This window comes from Helianthus annuus, chromosome 4 (genome assembly GCF_002127325.2).
Source record: "Helianthus annuus cultivar XRQ/B chromosome 4, HanXRQr2.0-SUNRISE, whole genome shotgun sequence".
Taxonomy (NCBI): Eukaryota; Viridiplantae; Streptophyta; class Magnoliopsida; order Asterales; family Asteraceae; genus Helianthus; species Helianthus annuus.
In genome coordinates this window covers 40688661-40704687 of record NC_035436.2, presented here as the reverse complement: position 1 = coordinate 40704687, position 16027 = coordinate 40688661, and positions in this window count along the sequence as shown.

The window sequence follows — 16027 nt, the reverse complement described above, 5'->3', positions numbered from 1 at the left end:
ATGTTTATCAAAAATCCCATTCTTTAATTAAAACATTCATAAAACATAATCCAAGTTAAATAGCGTCAGCGGAAGCAAATAGTAATTCATTGTTTATATGTTTCAAAACCCAATGTATATAAATTCAGCAAACAAGACTTGCATATCCATGCGATGCGACCCATGACCTCTCCAGCCATCCAGATAGCAAGTTCCACATCCAATGCACCTAACGACCTGCGAGCATACAACAAGTGTATCAGACAACGCTGGTGAGTTCATAGTTTTACGAAAACGTTAGTTACCAAATGTTTAGTTTAGTTCATTGATTTCAATGTTTAGAATACCCCGAATACAAGACGGCTCCAGATTTATTTTGCCCGTTCCCCAATGCTCCTATCAAAGCATTGGGCATGACTGAGTCATTAGTTCACACCCGTCCTCTGAGGTACGGGGTGAGGGTGCCAAACCTAGATAGCGCTACCAACTAATACTCCGTTACCTCTCAGGTAACAAACAAGATGGGACTTAAAGGTGATAGGACGAGTGTATTATCCAACATTCGAGATTTTACCCACAAGACATATTCCTCTTAGGAATACCCATTTGATTTACCCAAAAACCTATCCCTCTCAGGGATACCCAGTGACTGTCCCAACCACCGGGACGCATGCTCAAGAGGAGTGAACTCACCTTTGATTTGCTCGGTATGTTAAATTACCTGTCCAAGTTGGTCAACCCAAACCCTACCGTGGTTACCAATCATCATTAGTTACATAATCAAGCAAGTCTCGTATTTGTACACAGTAAGTCACATATTCGTACACAGTTTGCATTTATCACGTGATCACCGTATATCATATGTCAAATACTCATTTCCATTTCATGGTCACATCCCATGTGAATATCATATAACAACCTACAACAAATGGGTGTTTTATCTACACAAGATAAATCAGGATTTTCGTCAGTTGTTATTATTATCATGCAACATTAATGTGACAACTCGAACTTTAGACTTACTTTGATGTAACGTTACGTGCCTATATGACACTTTGAGTTAATGAACGTTATGATATTACGTACTTATGTGAACTTGATTATATAATTGAATGAATGATGTGTTATGTGCATTGTGTATATTATATGTATGTATGTATTGAATCGCACAAGGATCGCACAACACACACATCACCCGCACAAGGCAGTTTGGGCCTTATTCTTGTACGCGGACCATTAGGGCAGCCCAAGCAAGGGCCGGCCCACCCCTTTTATTCGTACAAACACCCAAGTGGTGGGTTTGTTTCTCACAACTAGCAAACACAACACACACTCACAAACCCTAGATTTCTCTCTCTCGTTTTGCTTGGAACCCGACGACAAGATCATTCCCTGTTCGGACCATCCTTGTTCCTTCTCTAATCTGGTTAGTATGATAAGTATTTGTTGTTGTTTTTGGATGTTGTATCATATCTATTAATGTCAAGATGAATCGGCTGTTATATGATGTGTTTCGGATGAATGTTGTTATGTTAGGTTGCATGATGTAGAATCAAAACCGAATAGATGATTAATCGGTTACATGATTATGAACTCGGTATTGTATGATGATGTTAATCCGTTGTTATGCTATGTCTCGGATTGTTAACTTATTGATGATTTATAAATCGGCCCCATGTTTGTTAAAATCGGATATGTTTAAGTATTCTTGATAGGTTGTTCTTGATTATGGGTTATTAAGATTCATACGAATTCATGATGAAAAGACCTGTTTGATCGACATTAGATTAATCATATGCTGGAAATTATGTTGATTGATTTAGGAAAAATAGGAAACTGATGATAGACTGTAACTGATTGCATAAATTCTGGATTTTTCAAACCGATCGCACAAGGGTTAGTGCATCGCACAAGTTGTCCAATTGTTCAACTGTTGGGCTTATCCTGCCGGTTGGGCCTTAAAGCCCAAGACCCACTCGCACAAGCTGACACCAGACGCACAAGGTGCCCGAGTCGCACAAGTGTGATGTTGGTCCGGGTGTACAGTTTGGGCCGGGCTGATCGGATCGCACAAGCCCATTTCCTGATCGCACAACCCAGCTGGATCGTACAAGATCAGCTGGATCGCACAACATCATTTGTGTGTTTATTTTGGGCCGTATGTTATAATTGGGCTGGGTATTATTGTTGAACTGATTTAATCAGGTCGCACAACACGAACTGGATCGCACAATGCCATTGTATGTTAATTATTTGGGCCGTGAATGTTTAAACTGTTTATGTGTATGATGGGCCGGGTATAGATTGGGCTTATATCTCTAGTCGCACAAGACTGTTATGTGTTTGGTGTATTGGGTCGATATGCTATTGGATTGTATATTATTGATGGGCCGGATAGTTTTGGGCTTACTTGTTTAAACCATACAAGTTGTATGTATTGCTTAACTGTCAAACGTTGCCATGATTTATAAGTGATAGTAACGTGTTAACTTATGTGACGCATACGTGTTTTACCTTAGTCAAAACCTGACTCGTGTGGTAACCCTATTAGGACGAGGTTGACCATCTTAGTTCAAGAACCCTCTCTTTTGTGTATCTGCCGAGCAAACCAAGGTGAGTTCACACAGCCAAGGCATGGGATTCCCGGGTTGGGAATTGGGTTGGAATGTTTGTTATGGAATGGTTACTCGTACTTACGCAATCACTAGACTACAGACCATCGTCCTCAGGATAGTCAGGACACTTACGTAAAACCTACGTAAACTAGCATCTACCATTGTCTCCCGGGTCGGGAGGACACTCACGTAAAACCTGCGTGACCTAATACCCACTACTGTCTTCCAGGTCGGAAGGACACTTACGTAAATCCTGCGTAAACCCCACGCGTACCACTGTCCTCGGGGAAGGGCACTCACGTAAATCCTGCGTGACCTTGTACGTATTCCTGTTCTCGGATTGAGAAGAACACATGGTTGCAAATAGTCTAGTAAGTACCATAATGGGAATCCCCCATTGTTAAGGATAAATGTGAGAATCCCTCACCAATAGTATATACTTGTATGGGAAGCCCCCACTAGATGAACTTACATATTACTGTTACGAACTTACTTTCTGTGAACTCGCTCAACTAGTTGTTGATTATTTGCTGCATGCCTTGCAGGACCTTAGGTACTTTATGGAGCTTGCACAGGGAGGAGCAGGTCGTTGTGGGCAAATGGATCGTGAATACTTATGTCATTTCATACATTACTACTTACGATTGGGTTTTTACATAATGCTTCCGCTATACTTAACTATATTACATGTTCAATATGATTGGTGGTTAGGATCCTGGTCATGTCACGCTCCCAAGCGGTGATACTCCGCACGTGGATTTTGGGGGTGTGACAGATTGGTATCAGAGCCATTGGTTATAGAGAACTCGGTTTTAATATGGGGAAACGTTTTTATTAAAACCAGACTATAACCAGAACAGTGCTCTCAACGATCCACAACGACGCTTCGCTCCACGTGCAAGACTCGACATCCTAGGTAATAAGGTTTATGTTTATTGCCTGTTTGCTAGAACTGCTTAGAACTTTGCTCGCATTACGCTTAGATACACATGACTTTATTACACGAGAATACCTACGTGCTTACACTTTTCTGTCATCGCCCTACTCGCGAACCACTCTCACTTACGTTACTTTTACTATGAAGATCATGTATGGACGAATTAACATGACTCAAGCCCAGCTAGAGGCTCTCGTTCAAGCTCAAGTTGCTGCGGCACTTGCAGCTGCTCAAGCAGGTAGTATATCCTGTAGTCATAACTCACACTAGGATCTTTAGATCCTACACCCCTAAACTGGCCTTTGTATTTAAACTCTGCCCTATTCGTATACAATAGGTCAACCAGCGCAGCAAGTTTGCACCTTTAAGAACTTCATGGACTGTCGTCCAAGTACCTTCAGCGGCACAGAGGGGGCAGTGGGACTCCTCCACTGGTTCTAGAAGCTCGAGTCGGTATTCGAGATGTGCGAATGCCCTGAGGCTCGCAGGGTGAAATACGCCACGGGCACGCTAGAAGGAATAGAACTAACTTGGTGGAACGCCCAAGTTCAGATTCTCGGGTTGGCAGCTGCTAACGCCACCCCATGGAACGATTTCAAGGAACTCATCAAGCGTGAGTACTGCACGCGTGACGACATTCACAAGCTGGAAAATGAGTTTTATCATTTGAAGATGACGGGGTCAGAGATTGAAGCCTATACGAAACGGTCAAACGAACTGGCCATTCTGTGTCCAACTATGGTGGACCCTCCAGTGAAGCGCATTGAGTTGTATCTCCAGGGACTTGCGCCAGAGATCCAGAGCCATGTTACTCGGTACATCCAGGGTCGGACAAAATGTACCACGACATTAGCACTACATATTGGTGGCCTAGCATGAAGGCCCACATCGCTACATACGTTGGAAAATGTTTGACCTGTGCGAAAGTCAAGGTCGAATACCAGAAACCAGCGGGTCTACTTCAGCAGCCCAAGATACCACAATGGAAATGGGAAGAAATTTCCATGAATTTCGTTACAGGCCTACCTAGATCCCAGCGTGGGAATGATACCATATGGGTGATCGTGGATCGACTCACCAAGTCTGCACACTTCCTACCTATAAAGAAACGGATAAGTTCTCCACTCTCGCAGACGTCTATCTTAAAGAAGTTGTTTCGAGGCACGGGGTGCCCACGTCCATCATTTCGGATCGCGATGCACGATTCACGTCAGAGCTTTGGCAAGCAATGCACAAATCGTTCGGCTCACGATTAGACATGAGCACAGCATATCATCCTCGGACGGATGGGCAGTCTGAGCGAACGATCCAAACTCTTGAAGACATGCTTCGGGCATGCGTTATAGATTTTGGCAACGGCTGGGAAAAGCATCTCCCTTTGGTGGAGTTCTCATATAATAATAGTTATCAGACCAGCATCCAAGCCGCTCCATTCGAGGCATTGTACGGGCGTAAATGCCGGTCACCTCTCTGATGGGCAGAGGTGGGGGATAGTCAGATTACGGGTCCAGAAATTGTAGTGGACGCCACAGAAAAGATTGCACAGTTACGACAACGCATGGCTGCAGCACGCGACCGTCAGAAAGTCTACGCGGACAAGCGTAGAAAGCCACTGGAATTTCAGGTCGGGGACCGGGTTTTACTTAAAGTCTCACCCTGGAAGGGTGTGGTTCGTTTTGGCAAACGGGGCAAACTAAATCCGCGGTACGTCGGACCGTTCGAAATCATTGAGAAGATAGGCAAAGTAGCCTACAAGTTGAACCTACCAGCTGAACTCGGGGCAGTTCACAATGTATTTCATGTGTCGAACCTAAAGAAGTGCCTATCAGATGAAACCCTCATCATTCCTTTTAAGGAACTCACTATCGACGAGCGGTTGCAGTTCGTCGAGGAACCAGTAGAAATCATGGACCGGGATGTGAAGGTCCTCAAAAACAAGAGAATCCCTCTTGTTCGAGTTCGTTGGAACTCCAAGCGTGGTCCAGAGTACACCTGGGAACGCGAAGACATGATGACAGAAAAGTACCCCCAATTGTTCGCGAACAGTACAACCACTGCTGAGGCTGAAGCTACTACTTCGGAATTTCGGGACGAAATTCCAGATCAACGGGGGGAGGATGTGACACCCCAGGAAAATCAGTGAACAATATAAGTTACCTAGCTTCCTCAGTGAGTGCATACCAAATTTCGGGACGAAATTTCCAATTAGTTGGGGATAATGTGACAACTCGAACTTTAGACTTACTTTGATGTAACGTTACGTGCCTATATGACACTTTGAGTTAATGAATGTTATGATATTACGTACTTATGTGAACTTGATTTGTCGAACCCCAACTTTGTAGACGGACCACCAATCGTCTTTCTCCCGGTAATTTCCATGAAACGTTGAGCACGTCGAACAGCACTTGCCATTGCCCAACGAATGTCAATAAGCTCCATTTCTTTGGGGTCTATCTGATCGTAATCTTCTTTCGTCAGATTTGTGTTCCCGATCTTACCAGCTACCAACCCTTCATAAGACTCTAGCACAAATGCCAAAAAGACCATTTGTTGCTTAGCCGACTCCTCATCAAAATTCTGTGCGTTCTTCAAATCTATCGCGATATTGCAAGAAAACTTTGCATCAGAACGATTTGCAGAAGCCGTAGATCCACCATGATAACCACTATGACTTCTGCTGCTTTGACTTTCTTTGCTTGCTGAAGATACATTCTCAGCTGAAAATGCAGTCTTTAGAGAAGTTGCTTTTGGCATCATGCTCTTTGGATAATAAAGATCCAAATTCTGCTGAGAAGAAGAGTGATTGACTTTGTAAGTTTTCTTCAGTTCCAGCTCGTGACTTTCAAGTCTCTTAATCACCAAATCTGGAGTCAAATCTTTAGGAGCAATAGTGTTCTTCAACATAAGCGCATAATATCTCCAATCAACCTCATCTGGTAATGAATCGAATAGTTTGTCAACTAGTTCTTCATTAGAAAACTTGATTTCATGTCTTGCTAACTCTAGTTTCAGATGACCGAACCTCTCTATCATTTTACACACCGATTCATTCTTTAGACAAAAAGATCAAATTCTTTTCTAAGAAGTTTTCGTTTGTTCTTTACAATCTCTTTGCTTCCAAGACACTTCTTTCCGAGTTTATCCCACAAATCTTTAGCATTTGAGTAATCTATCAGCGAAATGATGTCTTCCCGCACCGATTGAAACAATAATGCCACACACTTTTGCTCGGCCATAAAACTCTCAATCTCTTCAGCCGATCTCAATGCTTCACCATTCTTCTTTCCCTCGGCATAACCATTCTTCATACTCTTCCAGCTGGGAAAAGCGAATGCCATCAACCAGTCTTCGAACTTTGTTGCCCACTTGCTGTAATCTTCTATAGCCATCAGCTTAGGAGGTTTGTTAAATGTTCCAAATGCGCTTTCGGACTCCCAAGCTTCCTTCTTTCTTTCTTTCGGTGGACTCTTGTTTGCATTGCTTGAAGAGGTGTCATTGTTTCCAGAAATCCCTGTGAAAGCATACATGTCGCTGAAAGGATTCAAGAAGATATCATCCATCTTGACTATTCCTGCAAAAACAACCAACACTTAGAAAAGAATTTAAAATTTTTGAAAATCTGGACACAAAAGCGGACCAGATTGAAGTCGTAAAAGCGGACCAGATATTGTCCGTACAAGCGGACCAGATGATGTTCGTTCGAGCGGACCAAGTAATGCCATAAAAGCGAACCAGACTATGACCGTAAAAACGAACTCAACCTCGCGATGTCCGTAAAAGTGGACCACAGTTTTTAACCGATTTTGACCATTTTTAGTCCGAATTTTAGCCTGAAACTTTCTAGGGTTTGTTATTAGTATGATTTACACGTTATACTCAATTTTTAGACAATTTCAACCGAAGGAACCACTGAAAACCGAAAAAGTATGAGAGAAAGTGAGTAGAAAAGAGAGATTTCTACAGATATAAGCTGTAGTAGTATGAACTCCTCGTCCTGAGCTCTGATACCACTTGTTGGACCGTTGTTTCACCCTAAAACGTCAGTCAAGGTAGCTCATCCTCAAATACAAAGGCGGAAACAGAGTATACAAGGTTACAACAGCTTGTCCTATTAATTCCATTGCTTTTATTAGCTTCCTGAGTAAATTTTGACAGAGTTTCGGCTCTTGAGCACACACATACGTATTACAGATCCGCTCCAAATGACAAGTATATATAGACATGGTGGTTCGCTAATATGACAGGTCATATTAGCGGACCTGTTACACTTTGACTTAAAAGCGAACCAGTTAATGAACCTAAAAGCGGACCTCTATTCTAAAGACCATAAAAGCGGACCTAAATCATAACTTTCTAAATTTGACAGTTTAAACCCCTGTTGACCAATCTTGACTTAGAACTTCATGTAGACATAGTCAACAGACATCCCCTGCAACAGTGGTTGGGTTAGTGGTTAGTTGAAAAGGGCGAAAGGCGTAAAAAGCGTTGGTTTTCGTAAAACATTTTGTTTTTGTGACTTTTTATTTTCAATGAAGTATTTATTCAAACAAGCTTTTGTTTGAGGAGCTTTGTTTGTTTATTTCCAACTTCATCATGATTCATAAAATTTTTTTTTCAATAGTCTCACGAAAACCAAGATTTGTTACTAAAATAAGGGGTAAAAAATGAAAAAGGGATTTTGGTGGGTAAAAGGGTTTTGGGTTAAGAAATGAAAAGGTTTAGTTTCAAAGGGGTTAACTATGGGGAATTTTTGGGTAGGTAAAAAGAAAAAAATGAAAATAATGGTGTTGAAAGAAAAAGGGTTAGTCCTAATGCCTCCATCTTTTACTTACTTGGGTTTAAGTTGGTAAGGACCGGGAATGAATTATCGTGGCAAGTTCTAGAGTCGTAAGAACCAAGCGGCTATTCACACAAGAAACGAAAAATGAGCATTTAGTGTAAAGATATGTATTTGTATGCTCTATAAAGGCTCAAAACTCACTTTTGTGGGAATGGGTTTTTACGTGATCAAGTATATATAATCAAATTTTAACTAAGTTTGTCATGTCATTTCATAATTTTCTTATGTTGGTTCTTTTTATCACGACACTATCGGTTGTAAATTTGTAAAAATATAACCTTGTTAGAGTTAGAATTCCCAACTTAAACTTAGACAAGTAAAAAAAAAATGCAATTTTTTGAAAAAAATTTGTGGTGATTAGCGATTCCAAATAGAGTTTTGTGTAAGGCTTTTTATTAGGACTTGCGAAATTCAAGGTTTTAGCATCCCCCCCACACTTAAATTACACATTGTCCTCAATGTGTCCCTAAAATACGTTTTTTGGTTGATTGAATGTGTAAAATAGTGTTAAAAGCATAATTTTATGTTACTGGCAGTCTGGACACGGCCCCGTGGTGACCGGGCACGGCCCCGTGTTCAGGTGCCAGTAACAAAAATTAAAGAAAAGAAACAAAAGCCTGGACACGGGGGCGTCTTCAGTGAACACGGCCCGTGTCTAGTTACCTAAACTGGGCAATTTTCTGCAGGATGTTCAGCACGAGGCCGTGTTGGCTGGACACGGCCCGTGCTGAGCTTACTGTAATGAAGAAATTGTTGTCGGATGGCCCTGTTTTCGTGCATGGGCCATGTTTCTCGTTTCCCTTGTTATCCTTTACCATCCAGAGTGTGTTTTATTCCTTATAACGCCATTCAAACCTTAAAACCATCCATTCATTCATAGAGAGAATTACATAATCCTAAATATTACTAAGTTAGATAAGAAAACACAAGAAGCAACCATGGAGTTCTAGCCTACAAGTTATTTTAATTAGAAAAATTTCTAAGAAGCAAATAGTCTTGGTTGGTTGTGGCTTTATAGAACTCCTTCTTCCGGGCATGGCCTCCACATATGTCGGCGAGCCACTCCTCGATCTCCCTTGGGAGGAGAAAAGAGGGCTCGTTAGCGTTAGTTTGAGGAGTTGCGACTTCCACCGGGATTTCTTGTAAATGCTCAAGGGGAGGTTCCGCCGGAATGTCGTCCCACCCGGTAGGGTTGTTAACTTCAAGCGCTAGGTTCCAATCCTCTTGAGGGAGGACGGGTTCCATCGGAGGTGTTACAAGAATATTTAACCTCTGGTGCAAGAGGTTAATTTCTTGGAAGCTATTCTCCAGCCCTACCGTAAGATAGTTGATACGGTCAATTAGGACCTCCTCTACTGAAGTCATTTCATCGAGAGCCTCCCTTAATGCTATGACATAGTGCACAAGTGTAGCCTCAATGGAAAGCCTTCTCCCTCTTCGACTGTTTGATGAATGCACGGAAGATGTTTCGCTGTCTTCACTCGATATTCTACGAAAACAAACTGAAAATAGCTTATTTTTCTGAAACAGTGGTCTGGACACGGCCCCGTGCTCAATGAGCACGGCCCCGTGTTCATCTTTTTGAAGAGTTTTGAAACAAAGAATCTTAAAGTTCTAAGTTATTTTCTGAACTTGTGAAGTCTTTTTGAACATTAGTAACTTAAAACAATGTTATACAACTTATTTTTAACAAGATTCTTTGAACAAAACTAAATAATCCCTTCCTCAAAGCTTGAAATTTCAAACTTTAATGGAGGTTTTTGGAGAAAGATGAAGGAGAAGGAAATGGATAAAAGTGGAAAGGACAAGATGGTTTGTTGGAACCTTCTTTTAGAACATACCTAGGATAGCTGAGAGAAGATTCCTTCAAATCTCTGTCCTTAGATGGTCCAAATGTGCAGAATTCTTGGCTGCATTTATAGAAAACGACAGCGTGCTGGACACGGCCCCGTGTCGGCTGGACAGGGCCCCGTGTGCAGGTAGGATCCTGACACAGTTTGTCCGTATTCTGACGTAAAAGAGATAGACAAGATGAATCACTTGGATCCGACTCGTGTGTTAGTATAACCTTTGATTATTTTCGCACTTTTGCACTTGTTTAAGAGATTATCTTAGTTATTGTAGAAGGCCCCTCTTTTGAAGGCGACGTTACCCTCAACCCAGTAGTTTGAGTCAGCAAGGATACAATCCTAAAGGGTCGGATTATTGAAAGATAATTAATTAAGTTATTAATGCAAATTATGGTAGGCCCCTCTTTTGAAGGTGACGTTACCCTCGACTAAGTAGTCTGAGTCAGCAGGGATACAGTCCTAAATAGCCGGGTTATAGTATTAATAGTAGTTTAACTTATGAGGGGGTCAAAGAGTTTGGATCCCCGCCATCTAATACCTTTGAGTATTGAAGGAGATACTACTAAATTTGACCCAGGTCCCTTGCAGGACCTCTAAACGCTGAACAAGGGCAAGACCCTTACCAAACCGTTCCCTTAACCCCCGACCAGGTAGCCAACATACCTCCATATAGACCGTGGAGATATGAATGGTGAAAATCTTTTATTTTATATAGACAGTAAAATAATGCCAAGACACCACGGACAAACGATAAGGAAGAATCACCTTCAACATAAGAAACTAGTTATTAAAGTCATTAATACAAAACCAATTAAGAAGTGCAAAAGATTAAAAATAAAAAGTATTATACTAAACACTTGTCTTCACCAAGTGATGTAAGAGACTTAGGCAAACATGGCCTTGATTGTCAAGAACTCTTACGATCAATCTTGGATCCCGAGACGACTCACACACTCTATGATGGACAATGGATGATGGTGGTGGATGATGGTGTTATGGTGGTGGTGGGTGAAGTGTGAGAGAGGTGGTGTGCCAAAGGATAAGTTGCAATGGCTCCAAGCACTCCTATTTATAGGCTGAACAGAAGCCTGGGCACGGCCCCGTGCCCGTCTGACACTCTCTCTCTTCATTAATTGTAATTCGCAATTACAATAAATGCGCCTGCAGTACTTTGGCCACGCCTGACGTGATGTCGTGGTCACTATCAAATTTAATCCCCAAAACAACTATAGATAGTGGTAAGAGGGTATCGAACTCAGGGAGTATGTGGAAGGTATGTCGATTGTATAGCTTTGCACTTAAACTACAATTAATCTAATTCGCAGAAAAATAAAGATCAATGGTTTGGATTGTTGTTTTAGAAAACTAAATTAAAAACTAATTTCAAATCAAATGTTGGTTGTAAAACAGATTAGGAGAGAACAATGACCATCTTAGGTTTCAGTTTCTTTAAACAAATGTGTGTAATTCCAACTAGAAAGAGTTACATAGACATAACTCGTGTATAGATAATTGAAGTGATAAAAGGGAACAAAGTACTCGGATTATATAAACGCGAGGTTGTTTCCCGATGACCAATTAATCAATAACCAACCCTAACCCTTCCCGTGATATCTCGATTGCCAACGGTACCAAGAACGTACCATTAAGACTAGAAATTGCAATATCGATTAACAAGTTACAAGCAATTAAACATACACCATGATATTCAAGCAATGCAAGTTATCATTCTAGAAATTCAGAAATAAACACACAAAAGTTCAAGAGAAACCTTCACCTTAGATGATCACCGAAAAGTTTAGCCGGACATAGTTTGGTGAATCATCATACCAACAAATCTTATGTTCATAGGAATCATAAACACAAACCGAATGTTAGGAATTGTTCAAAACCAAGCAAGACAGCCAAAATTCACCCCCAAAGTGTTTCACAAACGTCCAATGATGAGGAATGATGAAAAGACACCATCAAAACTGACTTAATGAGGCAGTTACATGTTTTCTCGCAGACTCCACCGTAATTTACGGTCATACCGTAAATTACAGTACACTTCAGAATGTTACGGTGCATAGAGACTGATTTACGGTGGAGATCCAGATGAAATCCAGCTCCACCGTAAATTACGGTAGGACCGTAATTTACGGTGGTGAGCTGATATGTCTTCTTTGTTTCGTCTCTTGTTCCACGCTCGACCCGTTCATCTCCAAACTCTCCAAAGCTGCATTTAATCCATCTTTTAGCCTCCAAGCCGTACCTGAGACATAGACAACATTAGTTACCTAATTCAAGATAATTACGCACATAAATGGGGGATAAACTTGTGTTTTAGCATTGCAAAGGGTTGTCCAATGGACCACCCGTCACATCCCCACACTTAACCGTTGCTTGTCCCAAGCAACTCATCAAATCAATTTCAAAACAAGTGATCAAATTAAACCAAACAAAACATGCAATCTTTTTACTAACCCCTTTTTAACACCCAACCAATGCACCCCTCTCTAAATCTCTCCTCTCGGCTACAAATGAATACTAGCAAAGATAAGCTAGACACACAATAGGCAAACGGGTGGTTGCACAATCATAGGCTTGTACCTGAATCAATCCTTCTCCTATAAGTGCCAAACATGAATGCAAATCAAAGGGACTTCAAGGTTGTAATGTGGCTAGGTGTATAGGTAGGAAATGGGATATATATGAAGTAGCGAAAATTCGACCCGGTCTTTTTATTACAAAAACAAACAAACAAACAAACAAACTTAACTACTATATACAAGACAATTAAACTTCACTTTTTTTTTCATTCTAAGCAAGCAACCGTACAATAAAGCTTTAAACAAATCTACCTGAAACTAATAAATCTACTAATACTATCACTAACACTTATAAGACCGAGTCAAATTTGGGTAAAATTTTAAGTAAGTAGCTAGGGGTAACAATTGATAGGCTTTTAAGGCACAAAATGGGCAACTACATGTCCAAACCCCCGCCCCTCTCGCAACCATGCTCATATATATAACTTATGAGGTCCAACCCCCCAAATCCCACACTCGCTCACACCAACGACGAGGCTACCTAAATGCCCTTATCCTTTTTACATTCATGTCTAACTAAGGACTCAAATCGCATTCAAGCACAAGTTCTAATGCACCCCCACCCGTAGCCACTCTCATCAAAGATAAGGATTATTTATATACAAGTGTGGCTACAATTCTCACCAAGAATGAAAAAGGTATCAAGGGTTGCCGGTGCACCATTTGGGGTTAAGTTAGGGCGTTCAAATTTCCCATCATTTCGCTTGGCTCAAAATTTTCAAAAACTTCAAAAATTCCCCCCATCCCCACACTTAGGATACATTGACCCCAATGTATGGCTTTGGGAGGCTTTGATCAATAAATTCATTCCACATCAACAAAAGCTTCTTCACTCAAACCACAAATTTCTTTTTGTATTTTTTCATTTTATATTTTTTTATATTTTTTTTAACACATGACACCACCAACAAGCACCAACCCAACAAACGACACAATCATACACCACCCAACCGCCCAACCATAATCAAAATAAAACCACAAATATGTACAAATTATACAAAAGAGAGAATACCACCTGACTAATAGTAGCGCGGTCCTGGAGGTCCAAAAATGGATGACATCATGTCATTCCATTCTCCAAATCCAAATGCGCTGCTGCTACTCCCTCCTTGTTGTTGAGCTCCCTCTTGCTGCCTCGGGTCAATCCATTGTGAGTGGTGAAGTGGTGGAGTCGGATATGAGACACTACCATCATAAGGCGGTAATGAGGCATAGTCCACATGTTGTGGATCCTCAACAACCGGCCTTCCGGCATGCCAATCTGCATGCATCCTCCTCGCTTGATCGTCGAAGTACCTATTATTCGTTTCCACCTCTCGGGAATACACCAATGTGCGGTTCCACGACTCTTGGCGATCAAAGCTATGTTTTAACGACCGCTCTATACTTGCACTATTCCTCGTGTTTTGATCATACAACGTCCTCTCCGACCCCGACCATGTATCAAAAATAGATGCCGGAGGACGTTGACTTTCAATCACTTCTTGCATTGTACCGTTATAAGCCCAACCCGGCTCATAAGACTGTTGCGCATAATCGTAAAACATACCACCGTAACCTCCACCATGACCCCCTTGACCCACATTCAAGTTCACCCCACCTTGCGGTTGCTCCTCATAATCTTCATCCCCGCTTGGGATCTCTGCTTCACTCTCGGGTTCATCCTCTTCACCCGGTAACAAATCTCTCGCATTCGCCTTAAGAGCTCTCCACCTTTGGCCTTCCGACTTTAACTTGTGATAACGCTCCGTCTGAGTATACGTTCAAACACTCCCCAACTTATCCAACGTAAAAGGCTGGTGCCTTTTTGTTGCTCCCCGATCTTCAGATGTTATCGCCTTCTGTTGTTTCATCAATCCCGTAATTATTCGACAATACGGGACGATGTCTCTTCCATACTTATTCCGGCAGATCCATAAGTGGTTCATGATAAGATAACGTATCGGGAAACGTGGAGCCCCATGCATTAACGAATAAAGAACGGGTACCTCTGGAAACCTCACCTGCTCTTTGTCTCCCCTTCTTGGAATGACATTGAGAAGACAGATTGTATGCAACAATTTAGCTTCAATTTTTAAATTCTTCCGGTATAGAATACCACTGTATTTACCGGGTAAAAATATTGCTGCTAACATATCATTCCATCGAACATGTTTCTCCGGTTTAAGCAAGAGGTCATCGAGAGTGGGAACCATGTACTCACGAGCCGGGAGACTATCATACTTCCCGAGCTTCTTTAACGTGTCAAATGACATCTCCACCGGTACCCCATGCACCTCACCAATCAACTTCATCTGTGACGGCTTGTTAAAATTGTGACATTTCAAGGTCGCCATCCATTCTTGTATCTCGGTCATAAACAAGTTGCTTTTGTCTTTATCGAAACATTTAAGCGCCGATTCCCATCCTAGCGCCCGAAACTTATCAAACACCCCAAATTGTTGAAACTCCACTTCCCGAACTTCTCGTTCACAAATGAAGGCCGCCGCCTTGTTCTTCAACTTATTCATGCTGTCATGGTAGAGTGTCGGTTGCCACTCCTCTGCTTGATCATCTAATGGACCCGAATTCCACACTGGCTTTTCACTCGGATCCAACTCCATTTCTTCTTCACTCCCACTCACGCTTTCACTTATCCGACCCATTTATTGCCTTTTTCGCGGTTGTTGTTCCTTTTGTTTGCCTTTCCCTTTTGATGATGATGAACTCGATCCCGCTTGTTCTTTCGTCTTAGCCATTTCCTACTCACATTAGACAATCACAAAAGCAACACAAAATTAAGCTCCTTCCACCTAAACATCCCCACACTTGCTTGTTACTATGGTTGTAGATGCTAGTGAACTACAATATATAAGTTTTTCAAAAATTTGGGCATGGTGTCTCTACAATGTAGAAATCCCCCAAAAGTTCACTACTTTATTAAACATCCTACATCTACAACCATACTCATGTTCAAGAACAATTAGCAAGTAACACTATGAACAAGCAAGTGTGTATGAACAAACATCACAATAACCTCAATCTTCACAATGCACCATCAAAATACACAAATTAAACTTCCATACCTTGATTTGAAGATGCTAGAGTGCTTGTGAAACAAAAGCTCCCAAAACCCCCAAAATTTTTTGAATTAGGGTTTAGAATTCGGACCCAAAAACTGCGTTTTTTCCTAAGTTTCTTGGCAAAATCAGAAACTACGTGAAAAATTAGTC